Source organism: Leiobunum rupestre, chromosome 6 (assembly GCF_980474605.1).
Source record: "Leiobunum rupestre chromosome 6, qqLeiRupe1.1.hap1, whole genome shotgun sequence".
NCBI lineage: Eukaryota > Metazoa > Arthropoda > Arachnida > Opiliones > Sclerosomatidae > Leiobunum > Leiobunum rupestre.
Genome location: NC_143389.1, coordinates 60,621,860 through 60,639,823, shown reverse-complemented (window position 1 = coordinate 60,639,823; position 17,964 = coordinate 60,621,860). Strand labels below are relative to the sequence as shown.

The window sequence follows — 17,964 nt, the reverse complement described above, 5'->3', positions numbered from 1 at the left end:
ATAATTACTCCGTCTGGAATTTTACATTTTGCTCGCAAAACGAGCTAATGTTGAAAATTGCGCGTTAGAAATAGCCAAGTTGCAATAATTAATATAAAGTTACAATTTAGTAAACGTGTCGGAATGTGGCGCAAATGTTATTAGCTTGATTAAATTTCAAATATTTACTATGTAAATAATTCATGGTCGTTCCCCAGCGTGAGAGAATGACCCCGGTGCAATTCATTACTATATACTGGAACTTCCACGCTCACTAACTAATAACAACACCATCAATAAAACCGTATTTTGTTTTTTCCCCGTTTTTGTCAGGAAGAGAGGCGCAAAAAAACGCCAAATGGGTGAATCTCATTAACTATCTCGTCTACTACAACTCCTAATGATACGACCAACCAGTTATACCCCTCCCCCTCTCTTGTATTACTCGGAAAGGTCGGAAAGGAATGCGTTTTCCCTCTCTCCACATTGCGAAAATCCCCCAAAAACATTTTCTAACTGTTCAGGCCAGTAGGGGATGATAAAGAAAGCCTGGTAGAAACCCGGCAACTGGAATCCATTCTTCCCGCCTTTAACGCGAGTACCAGCTGGCCCGAAAACCCGAATCGCGCTCTGACACAAAAGGGGGTTCATCTTTAAGAAACTGGAAGGCCAGGGTGGGTTACAATCGGGGAAAATTTCGATCGAATGGCGATTGAGGGGATAACGGGGGAGGGGGGGGGGCTAGGTGAGGAACAGCGAGTGGGGGGAGGGGAATACACTGAGGCAGGGTGGGAAGGGGGAATCTCTTCTTAGCTGAGAAGTGGAGGGGGGGGATACGGGGGCAAACCGGGAGCCGGGAAGAAACAGGGTGGGCTGGTACGGTAGTTGCGCCACGGTCTCCATAGAGGATGCATCTCGGTTTTTCCTCTCTCGCCTTCTACTACCCGCAGTCGGTTTCCATCGTGGTGGCCTAACCAACTAGTCAGAAAACGCTCTCGGCCTAAAGTTTTTGTGACGAGTTTACGTAGCCGTTGTTTATTCGAAAAAAAGGAAACTTAACGCCCTTTTGAAGGATTTCAATATCGTTGCCTCGCGTTTTTTTTTGGGCTTTTATAGTTTTCCAACTCGCGAAAATTCAGTGTTTGTGACCTAGGAAGACACGGAATTTATCTCTTATGGGTAAGTTATTTTTGGATGATTCGTTGACTTTATTTACGACGCTTTTCTATTAAGTGTTGGTTATAAATTATCACGTGAGTCAAGGCGACTGTATGAAAAAGTGTTGACGTGTTTGGCCAAAACCACCCAAACTTCGAAGTTAGATACCAACTTTTTTTTTTAACTTTTACTAGCGACGTCACATTTTTATTTAAATAATAGTGAAGGTTAACACGACTCATTTCGAATTTTCCACTCTTGTTTAACTAAATAACTTTCAATACTTTTATTAAGATCAAATTAAATTTTAATATATTTATAGGGGGAAAATACCAACTTTTATTTATTTCAAAAATATTCATTAAGTCACGAGTGGTTAAAATACCAAATACTCTAAAGGCCTGACGAAGCGTTTAAGTCGTCTAATTGTATAAATTTACAATTTAAACTGTATTGTGTAAATAAAGTTTTTTTAGTTAAAATCTAAAGATATTTTAAAATATAAGAGCTAGATTCACCCTGCTAGAGTATCAGGATTTTGGATTTATTAAAATTTCAAATAGTTTACTTAAATATAAATTATATCATAAGTGAATAATACATTTATGATTGTATTTATTTTATTGAATCTTCTGCACGTGCATCGATAATGTAAACTAAATTTTAGAAATTTAATTAAAACTTGAACTATTTTTGGACCATGAAAAACACTTCATTCTATTACAAATCAATGATTTCTTGGAAAATAAATGACTTGATTTGAGTTACGATTGAAATAAAATTGATTTTAAATCAGCCAACTTCGAATATTAAACGGGAACTCGGAAACGGTCCGAAAGAGCTTTCAAGTCAACTTGACGAAACGCCAGCTAAGTACCGCGGAAGCGGTAGACGTCTCCGTTTAGGCGTCGGTTCTAAGCCTCTCTGTTTATGTCCCCGAGGGTTCGTCGTAACGACTCGAAATAAAAATCGGGAATTTTCTTTTTTTAGCCGAGCTAAAACCTTCTCTTAAATTTATTATTTAAAATTCCGCCAAAGCCCCGAAGTAACGCGAGTCGTCGAAATATTTCTCCATCTCGGCATAATAAGAGAAGCTTATTTTAGGGTGCTTACTAAGCGCAACTACCCTCCCCCGAAAGGTCAGGTTTCTTCGTTTCTTTCGCCTCTATAAAAATTCCCTCAACATACATTTGCATTCCCAATGAGTTGGCCACTTCTTTCTTTGACACCCTAAAACATTTTCCGTGTCTTTAAATAAGCTCGAATAGCCCAAAATGTACGCGTCGTCTTTCCCCCAAAAATTTGAATACGAAAGAATAAGTATGGCATCAAGACCGGACTTCAGCTTGTCAAAAAGTGGAGGGGAGGTAGGGGGTAAAATTTCAAATTCCTAAAGCCTTTCGGTTGAGAAATTTAGAGTAATGCCAAATTTATACACTATCTAAGTCAGAGTAACTTATAAATGGTTGAACCCTAAACGTATTATTAAAATTAAATTAATCAAACTAATATTTTTTAAACAAAATTTATAAAATTTATTTGGAAATTAGTTAAAGGAAATTTAATAATTATGGTCTTGGTTCCGTAATTTACTAATTTCTAAAGTTAAATTAAGCAATAAAGGTTTCTTAATTTTTAAAATTAAATTCGGTTACCAAGGTTTCTTCATTTTTTACATTAAATTAGGCACTCGGTGAAAACTCTGAAATACTCATCCGCGTTGAGTTTGAAAGTTCTCTCCTCACTGGTTTAAGGGGTTTTTCGCCGAGCTCTTCGGTTTCCCCTTTCATAAAAAGTTGTTGAGGTTAACGGTAATAGTAAGTGTAGGGAACTGTTGGCTCACGTGGCATGAAAGACTTGCATTGTAACCCGGCCGCCTGAATTAATGGCTTTAAAAGTAGCTTGATGACTTGGGCCTAAGGTGGTATTAGCTTAGCTGATTATTTATTTAGATATCTTAAGTTGTAAATAAAATTTCCTAATAATTTGTTATTTATCAGTAAAAAAAAAGAGTTCAATAATTTTAAAATTAAATTAACTGAATTCTAATAATTATTAAGTTACTTTACACGTAAGTAAATGGAAACCTATTTGAAAATTGCATTAAACATAACGTCGAATTCCTTTTACGCTCTCCGAACGTTGTCGGACCATTTCTAATCGAGATGTATTACGAGATCGATCAGGGAACGCTCAGAGAGCACTAAAAGGAAAAATCTGAACATGAAACTTTCTAATATATTTTGGGAAGTAATTTTTTTAAACATTGCGCCCCCCCCCCGCCATGTTACTATATATATCGAGCGCAGTTTTTTCCCATCGACTCTATCCGGGGTCTGAACATTAAAATGGACGTCAACTGTCAAAACTGGATTCGTCCATCCAAGGAGGCTTGCCTCTCCGTATATTGCACACTCCAAGGGAAAAAAACCGAACGTTATTTTTTTATTTATGGACGATGAATGCGTATAAGCCGGGACTTCCCGTATATTTATTATTTATTTGTATAAAACGTTGTTTTTCAAAAGCGGCCGGCAGTTCCACGAATAGGCCCGCGACATTGAGAGTGAAAGCCGGCGATGAATGTGTCACACAACGTGTCACTTTTCTCTTCTTTCTGTCTCTCGTCTCCTCCTCGTCCTCCTACTCGGTTTCTTTCCCTCATTTCTCGGACATCCCCGTCGTCTACTCAACCTTGAAGTGAAAAGAACCACGTTTCCTAACGCCCTTCTTAGAAGAAGTTTCTCTCCCCCCTTCCAATATTGCCTTAGAGGGCTGATTCATAAACATCAAATTTCTTATTCCTGGGAAAATTTCGATCAACGAATGTATAATTAAAACTTTTGAGCCATTAGTAAACGATTTGCACAACTAATAAATTTAAATATAGTTGTTTTTGTTATATTGGAGAGATAAAGTAAATAGGCTTACGCGTAAAGTAGACGCCTAGTGTGTTCGACTTCTCCAATAAAACGTTTAATATCTTAACCATGCGGTACAGTAAAAGACAATTTTTTACTATAATTTAACGTCTTTCCTTTACCCTATATTTTAACTCAAGTCTGAAATTAAGAGTTAATATTTAACCCTTAGATATTTTCTTTTTTTTCGAAAAAGTGATATTTTTAATCAATGTAATAATAAAGATGGTTCTTACTTTTAATTAATATATTTTTTCGGTTATCAACTTTATTTTTAAGGTTATACCCCCTTTAAACAGTTTTGACAACGGTTTTCTCTTATTGTATAATGAATTTCACTGATAAACTTCCTATTAGTTCCTTAAAAGGATTTTAAAATATTATGTGGTCAACCTGGGCATAGAAAACCTCCGCCGCTCTTCACGAAATACAATGCATTTACTAAGCCTAACACGTGCCGTTACTCTTTAAGCTCGAGATACGGTTTTCTATTTTGTCCGCTTTATCGCTCTATTAATTTACCTCTACGGGTACTTGAACACTATATGCAAAATTTCGATACAACTGTCTTTACAGCCTTAGATATGTAAATTACTTAGACTATAGCGTGCCAGAAGCCCATTCTAGCAGGCACTGCTTAATTACTAACACACAAGAGGATTCCCCCCCCCCAGCACGTAAACGTACAATATAAAATTCGACCAAATAAAAGCGCTCCCCTCCCCTTTTACAGTGTAATGCCTGTGCATTATTATACACTTTGACCCCTTCCACGTACACACAAACTTGGCCTAATTTGGCGTTAACTAGAAAAAACTGTTTTAAAACTGAAATAAAACGATCAAACTTTCATACGTTAGCTGTATTGGTTTAGTTTCGACATTCTGTACGTTCCAAACTGGCTGGCACAACGCCAATATTAGACGGGCAACTTACTTAATTCGCATCCGGCAGGTGGCGAATTATAACAGATTTCTACGAACGCCTGTGTTCAGCACGATGCCCTATTGCCATCTATGATTCTACCTGTAAACTACTTCATTTTAAGTTTTCATTTGTTGACCTAGAGCCTCCTGTAGCAAATAAATTACCAAATACTAGAAAGTGCAGCCTACAGTAGTACACGTTACAGGGTTGCCACGGTACACTCTGTTTGAAAAGTCTTCGACAGCTGAAATTTTTGCCCTCTTTTTAATTCTGCTAGAAAACTATAATAGATAGCTCGATGAAACCAATTGCAACTTTTATTTATTTTCCAATATCTTTCGTTATTTATCGGTTTCGTCCGCCAAAAATTAATAGTTTGGCGGGAACCGTCGAAACTCATTTTTGACAACTGTTTAAATATTGGTTCTACGGCACTGACTCACACGTTTTTGAATTCACAATGGTCGGTTCATATTAAGAAAGTGGAAAAATTATCCCTCTACCAACAACGGTTGAGAAGTTATCGCGTTTCCAAATTGTCGTCGAAGTTGCGTTATTTATAATCGCTTGATGCATTTTAGGTGTTTCCTTGTTTCGACGAAAGTTTGGAAACGCGATAACTTCTCAACCATTGGTTGTAGAGGGATAATTTTTCCACTTTCTAAATATGAACCGACCATTGTGAATTCAAAAACGCGCGAAACAGTGCCGTAGAACCAATATTTAAAAAGTTGTCAAAAATGAGTTTTGATGGTTCCCGCCAAACTATTAATTTGTGGCGGACGAAACCGATAAATAACGAAAGGTATTGGAAAATAAATAAAAGTTGCAATTGGTTTCATCGAGCTATCTATTATAGTTTTCTAGCAGAATTAAAAAGAGGGCAAATATTTTAACTGTCGAAGACTTTTCAAACAGTGTACCTGTAAAAGTCAGGAAATTTGAATATGGATATAGAAATCACGGAAAAGTCGATTTTAAAAATTAGTCTAAAAATCAGGGAAATGTCATGGAATTTCATGGTGAAAAAAACTGTGACAACCCTGCGATATATAGTGCTAACTTAACCTCTCTAACGTGTAGGATATACCTAATTTCTTCAAAATTAATTAAAAATGCAAGTTTACTTTCCGCGATTTTTATTACGCGGAGCCTAATCTTTCGAACGAAACACAAACTGACGTATTTTACTACACCCAAAAAGAACATCTTAATTCCATTAAATATGATATTTAGCTGCCAAACCCAAATAGTCCGTGTTTACGCGACAGCAACCCTTGGGGGGCTTATGCCTTTCCCAGAAATAAACAAAATGGTCCATAATAAAATAATCTTGAATTCTTGAGTGGGATGCTCGCGTCGGGTGTGTTCAACCACTCGAAAAAATAAGTTTCCCAAAGTTAACCCGGGACGTTTATCCCGACTTAGCTCCGTAGACTCGACCCCCTCCGTACTTATAACTTAGCAATCAATTCAGTCGCGAATCCATTACGTGAAAGAAATGGGTGCCCCTGGTCCGGTTGAGCTCCCTCGCCCAGAGAACGGGGACACTGGGCGCAGCTGGACGCCACATGATCTTCATTGGGCGAGGGAGACCAGCGGGTCCTCGCGAGTAGACTTGTCGCTTTTTGCGATTTTGCCAAGCCAGAATTCGAATTTATCCGGACACTCTAGTGAAATGACGGCGTTCCCTAATGAGCCCCTTGGGTGCGAGTAATCAACTCGACGTCAATCCTGGGTAGGGGCCCGTCCTTGTAGCCCGCGGCTCTCTTTAATAAATGCCTTCGGAAAATGGCATCTCGTTAAGGACTATTTGGCCATAGACTCCGCTCCTTCCGAGAGCCATTTTTCAGCGTCTCGGAAGATTGCGCGCCTGAGAGAGAGAGTCCTTTAGCTTTTACTACCTCATTCCCGCTCGTCACTTTAAATATCTAAATAGGAAAAGACTGACTCGGGGACGTTTTAGACCTTAAAACGCCGTTTCGCGCGCCGTCTTCCGGCAAAGCGACTCATTATCGCGCCAGCCCCGCTCATTTATATACGAGGGTGTATAGCGTCGCCATCTCGTTCCCGACCCGCGAACCTTCGCGCGTAAGGTGAGATCCTCCCCGATTTTTAAAAGTTTCTAAAAGCGTCCCATTAAAGCTAGGCCTATTTTCATCAACAGCTTCCATCAAAGCCTTAGTCGCGTTGTTTTTCGTGTCTAAAAGGCTCGTTTTAAAACGATGGGGCACGTCTGATGGCAATTTCAATATTAATTTAATAGGGTACTAAATTTAAAGTATGGCGTCAATTACTTAAAATTTTAAAGAGGGTTTAATTTCGTATCTCCTTTACTCTATAGACGACGATAAAATCCCCTACAGACTAATGAAGCGAAGGACCCGCTAACTTGACTAATTTAGAAAGGGCCTTCGATTAAAAGAGGGAAAGATTTCATCGAGTCCGCGCGAGTTCGGCGGACGGGAAAAATCCGCAGTAGCCTAATTACTCGTGAAGTCTTTAAAAGCGCCTATCGTCGGAGTCGCTTATCCCCGCGTTAAGATCCGATATCTCCTCTTTTAAAAGGCCGCTCGATGTCGCCGGCGCATTAGCCCGAATAACGGAGCCGAGTTAGAGATTTGAAGAGAGCCTCCGATATCGTTTCTCTAAATGCTTTTCGAGTGTCTGTCTGCCGAAGTCTAGACAACGCCTAAAAAGATCAAGAATCTCGGTATACGACGGGTGCCCTCTTCATTCCGCTCTCGTTGAAGAGCCGCGCGTAGATCACGCTCGCGTACGGATCAATCTTTCAACGGAGGCCCAAACACGTGTTCGCGGGCCTCATTTTCAATGCCTTGTCGCCAGATTCGTGACCATGGATTTTTTCCCACTATTTACGTATATTTATCTCCCAACCACCCACGTTCGCTATGACTAAGGGCGTGTTAAGCGTATTTCAACAACAAAAACTATGGGGAAAAAAACGCTAACCCTCCAAAAATAAACCCAGTAGCAACAAGTTTTTAGCGTTATGTCGCCGAAGCATTATATACGGAAACAATAGGTGTCGTAATACGAAATCGTGACGTCGATTAAGCGTACCTGGAGGCTGGGCGGAAGCGACCGCCTCGGGCGCGTCACACGAGGGGGGAGGTAATGACCGGAAGTATCGCCGCCTATAGTCGCGATGGCTGGAAACGTAGAGAATGGCCAAGTAGACCCGTTAAAAACGCGTTTTCGCGTTAACGGAACATTTCATTAAACTCTACTTATATCGGCGGGAATTTATTAATCGTACCGCGTCGAACGGACAGACGATAATACCATTATCGTAAGTCACCCTTATAGGAATTTAACTATTATAATTAGCAATTTAAGGGGAAATTGGATATACTGAGCTAAACAACGTAAAATCCAAACTATAGTTTATCGAATTACGGGCGGGAAAGCCGGTAAACTTTTAATTAAAGGTCTAATTTTCGTCAAATAAAGGAAGAGTAACGCGGGGGGGGGGGCTCACTTCCCCGAAATTGTAAAGAGCGCTAGAAGCGGCCTTTAATGAAAGTTATCGAAGCGGACTGGATGGAGCAACTCGTAAGAGGCAATTTTCAATAGCCGCCTCATTTCGCGATGAAAAGGGGAGGGGGAAGGAAACGGTTTGGCCACTCGGCGGAGGCCCTATTAAAATTCATTATACAGCCCTATCTACCTGAGCAAAATATCCCCCCCCCCCGGGCATCCGCGCTGCCGGACTGTAGTAATAACAATGGGCGAATCACTTTCGCTTTCATTGTTATTGTATCTTGAACACCCTCTATACGGGCGGAGAAGTCTTTTGAAAAGCGCTCTTCGGACAAACTGCCCCGTAAACGGAATTTTAGAGATGTTCGTGGAATAATAGGGGGGGCGAGACGGGGGAGGAACAAACCCGGGGTTCGTCTCATTAGTCCAATTAATGAGGCTTGCTTAACGCGCCACTCTGGTTCTCTCTCGAAATTTCCTTTCGAAACTTTTACAAGGCGATATAGACATTTTCCGACTATGACTGGCCGCTCGGTGTAGCATCGAGATAATTGTATTCTGAATAAGTAAACTCTTTCGATGGGACCCCTAATTTGCTAAAATATTAAAATATCATCTAGAAAGATTCACCAGCATTCCCCGCCTTGTCAGTCTCCGGGGCAATTCTTGTTATTCTTTCGATTGAAAGGAAACGAAAACAATGGATCCTGCGAAATTCTAAAGGCGCTTGAACTGGAAAACCAATATTCCAGGGGTCGTATTAGATATTCATAAAATCTGCCTTATTGGGCTAGTGCTTTTTAAAACAATCAGGCCTGATACTGAGTCACTTTTCTCACTTAAAATCACTTTTATAAAAATTTGTCACTATAAGTAACTTTTCCCAAAATTAGTTACTATATATCACTTTTTTTTCGGTTTCCTTAGCATTGAACGTTAGAAGACTGTCTTACAACCCTTTTTTTATAAATAATTAAACAAAATTAAATTTAATAGTTCTTTTTATAAACTAACTTGGCCTTCTTATTTAAATGTTGCTCTTACGTCAGTCTCTTACTTTCACAAGCCTACTAGCACGCGCTACAGTCGCTAGGAATATAGTTTTTTTAGCGCGCGTGCAAATCGCTCGTGTAAGAGCAACATTTTAACCAGTTGGGCAAGACCACTTTTTATTTTATAAAATCAACTATTAGCAAATAAGCGGTAGAAAAATGCTATTAGTGATAAAAACTTTGTAGAAGTGGAATTAGCGCAAGTGATATAACTTCCTATGGTTATATAGTTACTATTTTGGTTTTTGGCAGATTTACAGCCACTTTTTTTTTTAATTTTTAGTCACTAAACTCACTAAATTCTACTGATAATGTTTTTCCCATTGCTAACTTAACTTATTGTAAAAGCGTTGACCAAGTAGTATTCCCAACTTATTAATTGGTCTACTTTAGGAACAACTTTAGCGATCAAAAGAACTCCTTCAAAAAAGATAGCTTTGTAAGAGTGACTTATCAGTAAAAATATCCTGGCGGTAGATCTTCCGCGTAATTTAAGGCGATATCGGGATAAACCTTTTCAATGTAATATTTCTCCGAAAAAGAGCTCGATTTTTCTCCTTTTTTCAGTCTTCTTTTCTGGCTTATTATTAGGCCTATTTCGGTGGCTATCGCTCACTATTTAGGGCGACGTTCCAATGGTAACCCGTTTCTTTAGAAGAGACTGGGAAAAATTGTCTGCTACGGAATCTCGAGCAATTTCCCTTCAATAGATATTCGACTTTACGCGTCACCATCGTCGAATATTTCATCGAGCATACGTAATTCCAGGCTTAACAGCGGAAAAGCCTTTATGTAAATGGACTAAAAGGGATAAAAAAAAGGAAAAGTACTATTAGGAAAGAGTGACTGAGAGAGGAAAGAGTAGGGCCAACTAAAATTCCAAAGACGTCCACGATTTATCGCAAATGGCCGTTCGTCTCGGGGAGGAAGGAAGAGAGTAAAAATCTACTTCTAATAAATTCGGCCAAGCAGCCGAGTTCCGTACTTGCAAAATTATTAGGGGGAAAAGAAACTACCAGATTTATACCTAAAATGGGATATTCTTAAGCCTCGGCCCGCTGTAGAGGAACCGCTCGAAACTGGGTTGGTTGGAAAGGCGGCCCTTCTTCGTCAAAATTCCAACTCTGGGGAATGGAAAAGGTGTGGCTCAAGCGCATGTGTTGACTTTGAAATGAACGGGGATGTGCTCGCGGATTTTTCAAGGTGTCTATCGGGATTAATTCTCCATTCTATCGAAGGCGAGGTGATAGTCGTATATAACCGCCTTTCCTACAGTTAAATCCCTACAAGCACGTAAGCCCCAGTATTAGGAGAAAGTAAGAGTTACCGCGCACGACAGTGATAAAATGGGATAAACCTCTTATTTATTACGGAGTTAACATACCCCATTTCTCGATTTTGATTCACATATTCGCGTAAAATAATGGTCCATCTCTATAACGCCGCGCTATTATCGTCATTATTACTATTTTGGGAAATTTACGCCCTAAATTTCTTATTAATTATAATAATTATATAATTTATTCTTAAATTATACCCAAAAGGTTTAGGAGCCTCAAGATATATTTTTGTGATAAAATAAACTTTGATTCATTCATTTCATGTCCTATAAGTAATAGTTCAGATATACTTGATTTTCCATCTCTCCGCTTTCTCTGAAGTAAACAAACTATTTATTATTCGGAGTTATTCTGTCTTGATAGCCGGTAAATCAAATAATCTTTAGTATCGAGGGTACGTTAAAATATGATTAAAAGGGAATCGAGATGCGCATGTAGAAATCCAATAATATAAAAGTATGTATAAGCGTTACTGCATATGGCCACTAGCAGTCCATCCATCAGGTGTTCATTCGGAACCCCCCAAACCCCCCCCCCCTCCGTACACGAACCAAAAAAAAGTATCGAAAGAAAAACTGAAATCGATATTTCTTTTTCTTACTTTTCTGAAAAGTGAAGTTAGGAAGACCAGAGCACGCTTGCTATACTATATAAACCTATAGTCCATTTCGATCGATGGCGCGTTGTATTATATATATATATATATAAGGAATTGAGGGTACGTGGTGGGCGCATATCGTTAGCGACGCCATGCCTAAAAAGGAGCTTTTCTTAGTTCTCTTATTAATTAGGGGCAGGCCCTTTCTCGCCCACTTATTAGTCGCCGCCTGACTAATTGGGCCGGCTACCCCCTTGTTAATTAAAAACAATACGGCGAGTCTTCGTGCGAAGTACCTTCGAAACATTAGGGTAATATTCCGGTCCGCTTTATATTTGTCAATGAATACCATACTTTACACCTAAATAATGAAAAAAGTACAATTTAAAATGCCAACTATTGACAACTATGTTCTTAACCGCCGAAAATCAATTGAACGGGGGAAGACAATTTTACTTCACTTTTTTTAAACGTCCGTTTCATTTATCAATATATTTGGCCCTAATTATTAATAAAATCATTATTTTCTTTATTGCAGAAAAGAAATCAAATGATATTGGATCGGAATACATCATATAATAGTGGTTGCGTCATTTCGAGAACCGGTGAGTTTAACGTTTTATTTTAACGACATTTAGTTTGACCTTCGTGCGAGGCTTCGCTACGTAAAAGGTCATGTACGGTAATAAATTGTACATGTTCGAGATTACCTTTTGGAAAACACGATATCAAAAAGAGAACGCCTATAGAGTAATATCGGCGTGACGTATGTCGACGTCACCCATGCATTTTCCTACAGATAAAAAACTGGCCTCAAAATGGCGGCCATACCCTAAAGCTACTACTCTATAATCTCTATAACACGTTGTAGGGAGGGGGGGGGGGCTTGAGAAGGGGGCGAAACTAGTTTCGGACTCTAATGCAACTTTAATTGCTAGTTGTTGTAATAGCATCATCATCTTTGGCGAGCCACATATGCCCCCGTCTCGAGGCCACCAAAGACATTACCCAACCGAAAAGAGCTTAAACTTTAGTACCACTACCGAACGACGAACTCCACCCAACACCCTAGATACTCGTCTTCCCGAAGGGTCAAAATATTTTGTAGTTAGCATAAACAGCGTCATTTAGGTTGAAAATGGGCGGCTGGAAATTAATTTCAGAGTGATTCAGGATCTTGTTTGCATCATACAGTCGAGATTTTCGAGAACGTAATTAAAATTGAATTGCGAATTTAAACGACATTTGTTCCATTTCATACAGCTTCGTTTTGTTGTAAACAACGTTAATAGTTGATTATCTCTCTCATCGTTTACCATGTTTATAGTTACATAAGGTCATTTATTTAGTGTTTCGTGAGATTTCGAGAATAGTTTTGGGATGGTAATTACTACGCTGTGGTGTTTATTTTGTAAAATATTTCGAAAACATTCCGTATAAGGGACGCTCGCAAACCAATAATAGTTTAAGTACGAGGTATTTTACGTTTGTCAGAAAGCAACAATCGTTTTCTATAAGTGTTTCTGATTGACAGTACGCGGAAGCGCGCTTTACAAATACATTTTGTAGACCGCCATTGAGTAGCCGTCCATCTACGATTATAAAATATAGTATAGCGGTGGTAAAGGGTAGTCTCATTTAAGAATAAATTACTGACTTATTAAAAAGAGTGGAGAATATTATAGAGCCCCTATACACTCAGTTCGAATGTCAGCTTTACATTTTAGAGAAAGAGAGAGTGGACGATAGAGAAAAAAACGTCTTTGGAAGGGGGTTTGATAGACGACGAAGGAAAATTTTTCCATTTCTGTAATTCGGGCCGCCTCCATAAATCATTTTGATCCAGCGGGCGATGAAACCGAAAAAGCGGTTTTTAAAGCTTCCGACTCTCTCTGGCAAGTTCGAAAATATAAAACCCGAGAGATAGAGAGCGGGATGAACCTAGTTTTTATAACCGCGCTCAATCTCTGGGTATATAAGAAAACAAGTTCCCTCCATCAGGACCCCTAAGTATCCACTTTCTTATATAAATGAATAAAAAATATATTCCAATCGGAGAGTTTGAAAAGACCGGGCCGGTTTCGTGACTGCGGGGAGAATTTTTAAAGATTACGCGGTTTGACTCATCCTTAACTTTCTCTTTCACGTAAGCAAATTTAAGCCGAAGATCAGTGTTAGCGGTAATAAATGAACTTATTCCGATTCGTTTACTTTAGTGTCAGACTTGACGATGGTACGAACACACCTAGACCGGCCTATCCCCTTTTCGCACCAACCGAACTTATTATTTTAACAAATTTTAACTCTTATCTCGACTTTTCATCTATCTTAGAATAAATGCAGATTTCTTATCGTTGATTAAGCGCGTTTTCTGTTTACGAATAATAATAAGTTAGCTAACAAAAAGAGCCGGTTTTATTTTGTTAGCGAAATTCTTTCGAAAAATTGAAAGATAGCGTAGAACCCTGCCTCTTCCGCGCAATCTAGCGCATCCCACCAATGTTAAAATAGGCAGTGGACTACGTGGTCTAAATATAGAAAAGCCCCGGGCACGGGAAAAAACGATTTTCAGAATTAAGAATTATAAATTGGATAAGAACGCTGGTAGGGTTAAATTCCTAGATCTCTAAAATGAATCTTGGTAAATTTCAATTTTTCTTTCTGACAACAAAGCACCAACCACCCCGAGAAACAAGCGAGGGGGTAGCCACTTGGAAAAAAATTGAATACCAGATTTCCGATATTTCTCAAATATTTCCGATATTTCTCTAATATTTCCGATATTTCTTGTGGATTTCTAGATTTCCGGAAATAATTATTTGGATTACTCGCTATTTGAACACCATATTTCTTAAGTGGCTACCCCCTCGTGAAAATGTTACCGAATTCTTTACAAATTTAAAAAATAAAGGATTTTTAGTCGCTCGATTTATAAAATTTGTCATGTAAATGACGTAAATAATAGCTTATTACACCAACTTGGAAAATAGTAGAAAATTTCTCAGGGTTAGAACATCCTAAATTAGTTAATCGTGTGGCAGACACATTCGGATATTTTCTAAGTAACGATTATTTTTTTTAAATCTCGCCATTTGTAGAGACAGGTTTAAATATAACCTGACAAGGTCTTCCGTTACCGTAACGAATTTCAAATTTTAAGCAATAAACAGTTTCGCATCATATCGAAAAAAAATCGTTAAAAAAGGCGCGAGGAATTTTATATCGTTATAAGACTGGCAATACTTGATCCAATGGGTCTATTACCAATCCTTTTTTCAGAAGAGGCAATAGTTTTCTTAGAGACTTACAATGGCTAGCGTAAGATCTCGAGCCAAAAACTTCCACTTTTCTCCCCTTTCTTTTATCACGAAGCTACTTTTTTTCGGCTTCCTTACACTGTATATTTGGTAAAAGGTTGCTATTGGATTTTCGGGATTTTTTTCTAAAATAATTCGTTTTCTCTCTCTCGGTGCTGCAGCATCGGCGAGTGTAAGGTGTCGGTCATTATTGGTTGGCGGAGCGAAACTTCTCTCCATTTTTGGTGTTTCTTCCGCCCGCGAATCTTTTCTAGCGCTCCCATTTCCGCCAGAAAAATACGCCAGCGCTAATCCCAGCCAGCCAGCTTTTATTATACTTTTATTTTTCTCTCCGCTCGAAACTTTTTCTTCTCGTCGGAAGAAAAGAATGTGATTCTATCCTTTTCCTTCCGATTTCGAGAACAAATTCTTAGAAACAAGATAAAACCTCCGTAAATATATTTATTTTTTGATGTTTCTCTCGAATAGAGGTCGGCGTTTGAATAAGAAATTATACGATTGTTTATATTTATCCATAACTGAGAATTATTCAGAATAATTCGAAAAAATTATTAATTTTACATGTTAAATCGTATAATTTATTCGTATAAAACAAATAATACTAGTTTTAATGATTAATTGAAATTTTTGCGGTTAATTTATTTGTTCCGCCGACCTCTACTCTCGAATATTTCCTAACCAAGGTTGGGATTTGTTTAATGGAAATCAAATTAATCGATTTTTTTTATTTAAACCGGATTTTTTTATTTTGATACAATTAATGGCTCTTTTCCTGTATAGTTAACGGATATTTTACTTTTATCAGTTAGCTAATCTTGAATTAAATTAATTAATAATTAATGTTAGTTTGCTCAGATTTTTGTATTTTAATTTTTTATTCCGGTAATAGTTAGTGTAGGGAGCTGTTGGCTCGATCACGTGGCATGCAGGGCTTGCCACCACCCTCCTACGCAGTGTAACCCGGCCACCTGAATTAAAAGGCTTCAAAAGTCGCTTGATGACTTAGGCCTAGGGTGGTGCCTTGGGTATTAGCCTAGCTGATTATTATTATTATTATTATTATTATTATTTAAATCAATGATTTTGTTAAAAAAAATAGTTGATTTAATCCTGATTTAAATCGATTTGATTTAAATCAGGATTAAATCAACTATTTTTTTCAGCCAACCATGTTCCTAACTAAGGTGATAAAGCGTTTTTACGAAGCTAAAATTATTTAGTTATGATAATAAAGCGGAAAACTGTTTTATATTAATTTTTCCAGAAAATAGTAATTATATCTGGCAAATTGATCGTGATAATCCAAAGGAGATAAGTTTTGCAAATTATTTTTTGAGGGAGAATGTGTTTATAGCGAAGAAGCTATTTAACGTAAATTCACTGAATCAGATAACTATGCCCAAAGATTATTTGCTTTGCTAATCTAGCTAGATAGCTTGACGAAACTTATAAAAAAGCAGTAATAAAGCCTAAACGTTCCCCGTTAATAACGGAGGCCGCTTAACTTCCCTAATATCACAGCCCTATAAATACCCAAATGAGTGCATTATCTTTCCCCCACAATTATACCAGTAACGTAGCAAATTAACAGAAAAAACTGCCTTAAAAACCCTTATCCTTCTTAATCAAGCTCCCTTCTTACTATTAATTTAGAGGCGCTCTCAAGCGCGAACCTTAACACAATTTATTCTATAAACCCTTAAGCAGCCAAAAGCACAACAGAGAAAGGAAGATAATTTGAAGCAACGAGCGACGCGAGGGGCAGGACTTGAGAGAGAAAAAATCATTAGTTTCGTGGGTTGAGTGAAATGAATAGCTTCCGAAATTCTAAAGGGGGCCGTCGGATGGGGTGATAACTCGAAATCAACATTAAAACCCTCCAAGTTGGCCCTCTCCCTTTTTATATAGAAAAGGAAATTCTTTCAAATCCTTGACAAGGCCAGAGAGAGTGAAAAGAGAAGTAGAGAATTCCGTACACCTCTCCTTTTGCCAACGGAGAGATCAACGGGGGCACCCATGCTTTCAACCCTAGTCGACACTAGAGACGTAGGGCGGCGATCGGGTACCGACTATTCGATCCTAAACTGGGAATTGGAAGAAAGAGTACGCTCGTAATACGAAGCGGTAAAATGTTATAAAGTCCAACACAGACAGAAAAGTCGGAGACCTACTTCATTCTTCAAAATGTACAAGACGTTCCTCCCAACCCCCTCGCAGCCAGCAGCCGAACACCACTTTGTCTCCTCCCGGGTCATCAAACGAGGGAAGGGAGAGACCCGTTGCCATATAATTTATCCGCCACCCGCTCCGACCGTGGTATCCCTGTTTTTAGAGTAGAAGGACTTTTAAGATCTAATTGCGCCGCGAATTCGAGGCGCCAAGGCGCGTTGTAAGGAGGCGGTGAGGAGGTCCTGGGTGTCGTAATGTACACTCTTAATAGTGATGAGAGAGGCTAAATAAGAGGCGAATCTTAAATGCGTTTCTTTTTATGTAGTATTTGTTCCGTCACCATCGCGGCTATTTCCAAAACTTTTTCTCCGTTACTAATCGCGCTGTGAACTCCGCCTTCCGCTTATATACGCGTAGATTAACGCCTTTTAATTAATTTATAGTATTTTCTTCGAACAGTACGCGCTCGACATTTAGATATATAAATATACAATATTATAAAGGTTTTGTTCGGACATGAAGTGAATTTATAATTAGTTTACTCCGCGGAAATCGTGTAAAGGCGTTACGAAATGATTCAATGTCAAAATCGTAACAGCAAATAAAACGTAAAATTCAAATGTATGTAAATATTTCGATATAAAAAAAATCGAATTGACTAATTTGGTCATTGCATTATTTAACAGGGAATTTACTAGAGCGACAGCTTGAAGCGGTTAAATCTTAGGCGGCTCTATGAAGCAAATATCCATAAACTCAAGACAGTCGATCATTTGTTACGTTTTAAGCGAGCAAAACAGCGTAGCGCACTCTGGCAGGCTGATGGCCGCTCGCGTTACACGAACCCCATTCCGCTAATGCTTATTGATTGTAGTTAGTAAAAGGGGCACGCGTTAAATTAAACCCGTAAAGTACGCCATTTTAACTTGGCAGTAACTAGCGACGCGTTTCCTTCGGCTAACAGACAATAAATGGAGATATCTAACTCCTTAGACACTG

The 17,964-nt window shown here is 38.6% G+C and overlaps 1 protein-coding gene across 3 annotated transcripts in view; it reads left to right on the top strand.

The window, feature by feature from the left end:
- The window catches only part of LOC149942904 (latrophilin Cirl-like), a 144,383-nt gene that overhangs the window by 34,978 nt on the left and 91,441 nt on the right, over positions 1–17,964 (top strand). Inside the window, exon 2 of one of the 3 annotated variants that reach the window (XM_090178464.1) lies at positions 12,018–12,063. The exons of 1 other annotated variant lie outside the window; for it this stretch is intronic. The gene's annotated coding sequence lies outside the window, so the exon portion shown is untranslated. Of the gene's footprint in view, positions 1–12,017; positions 12,085–17,964 lie in introns of all 3 variants that reach the window. One more of the 3 variants, XM_090178465.1, reaches the window with a different exon arrangement.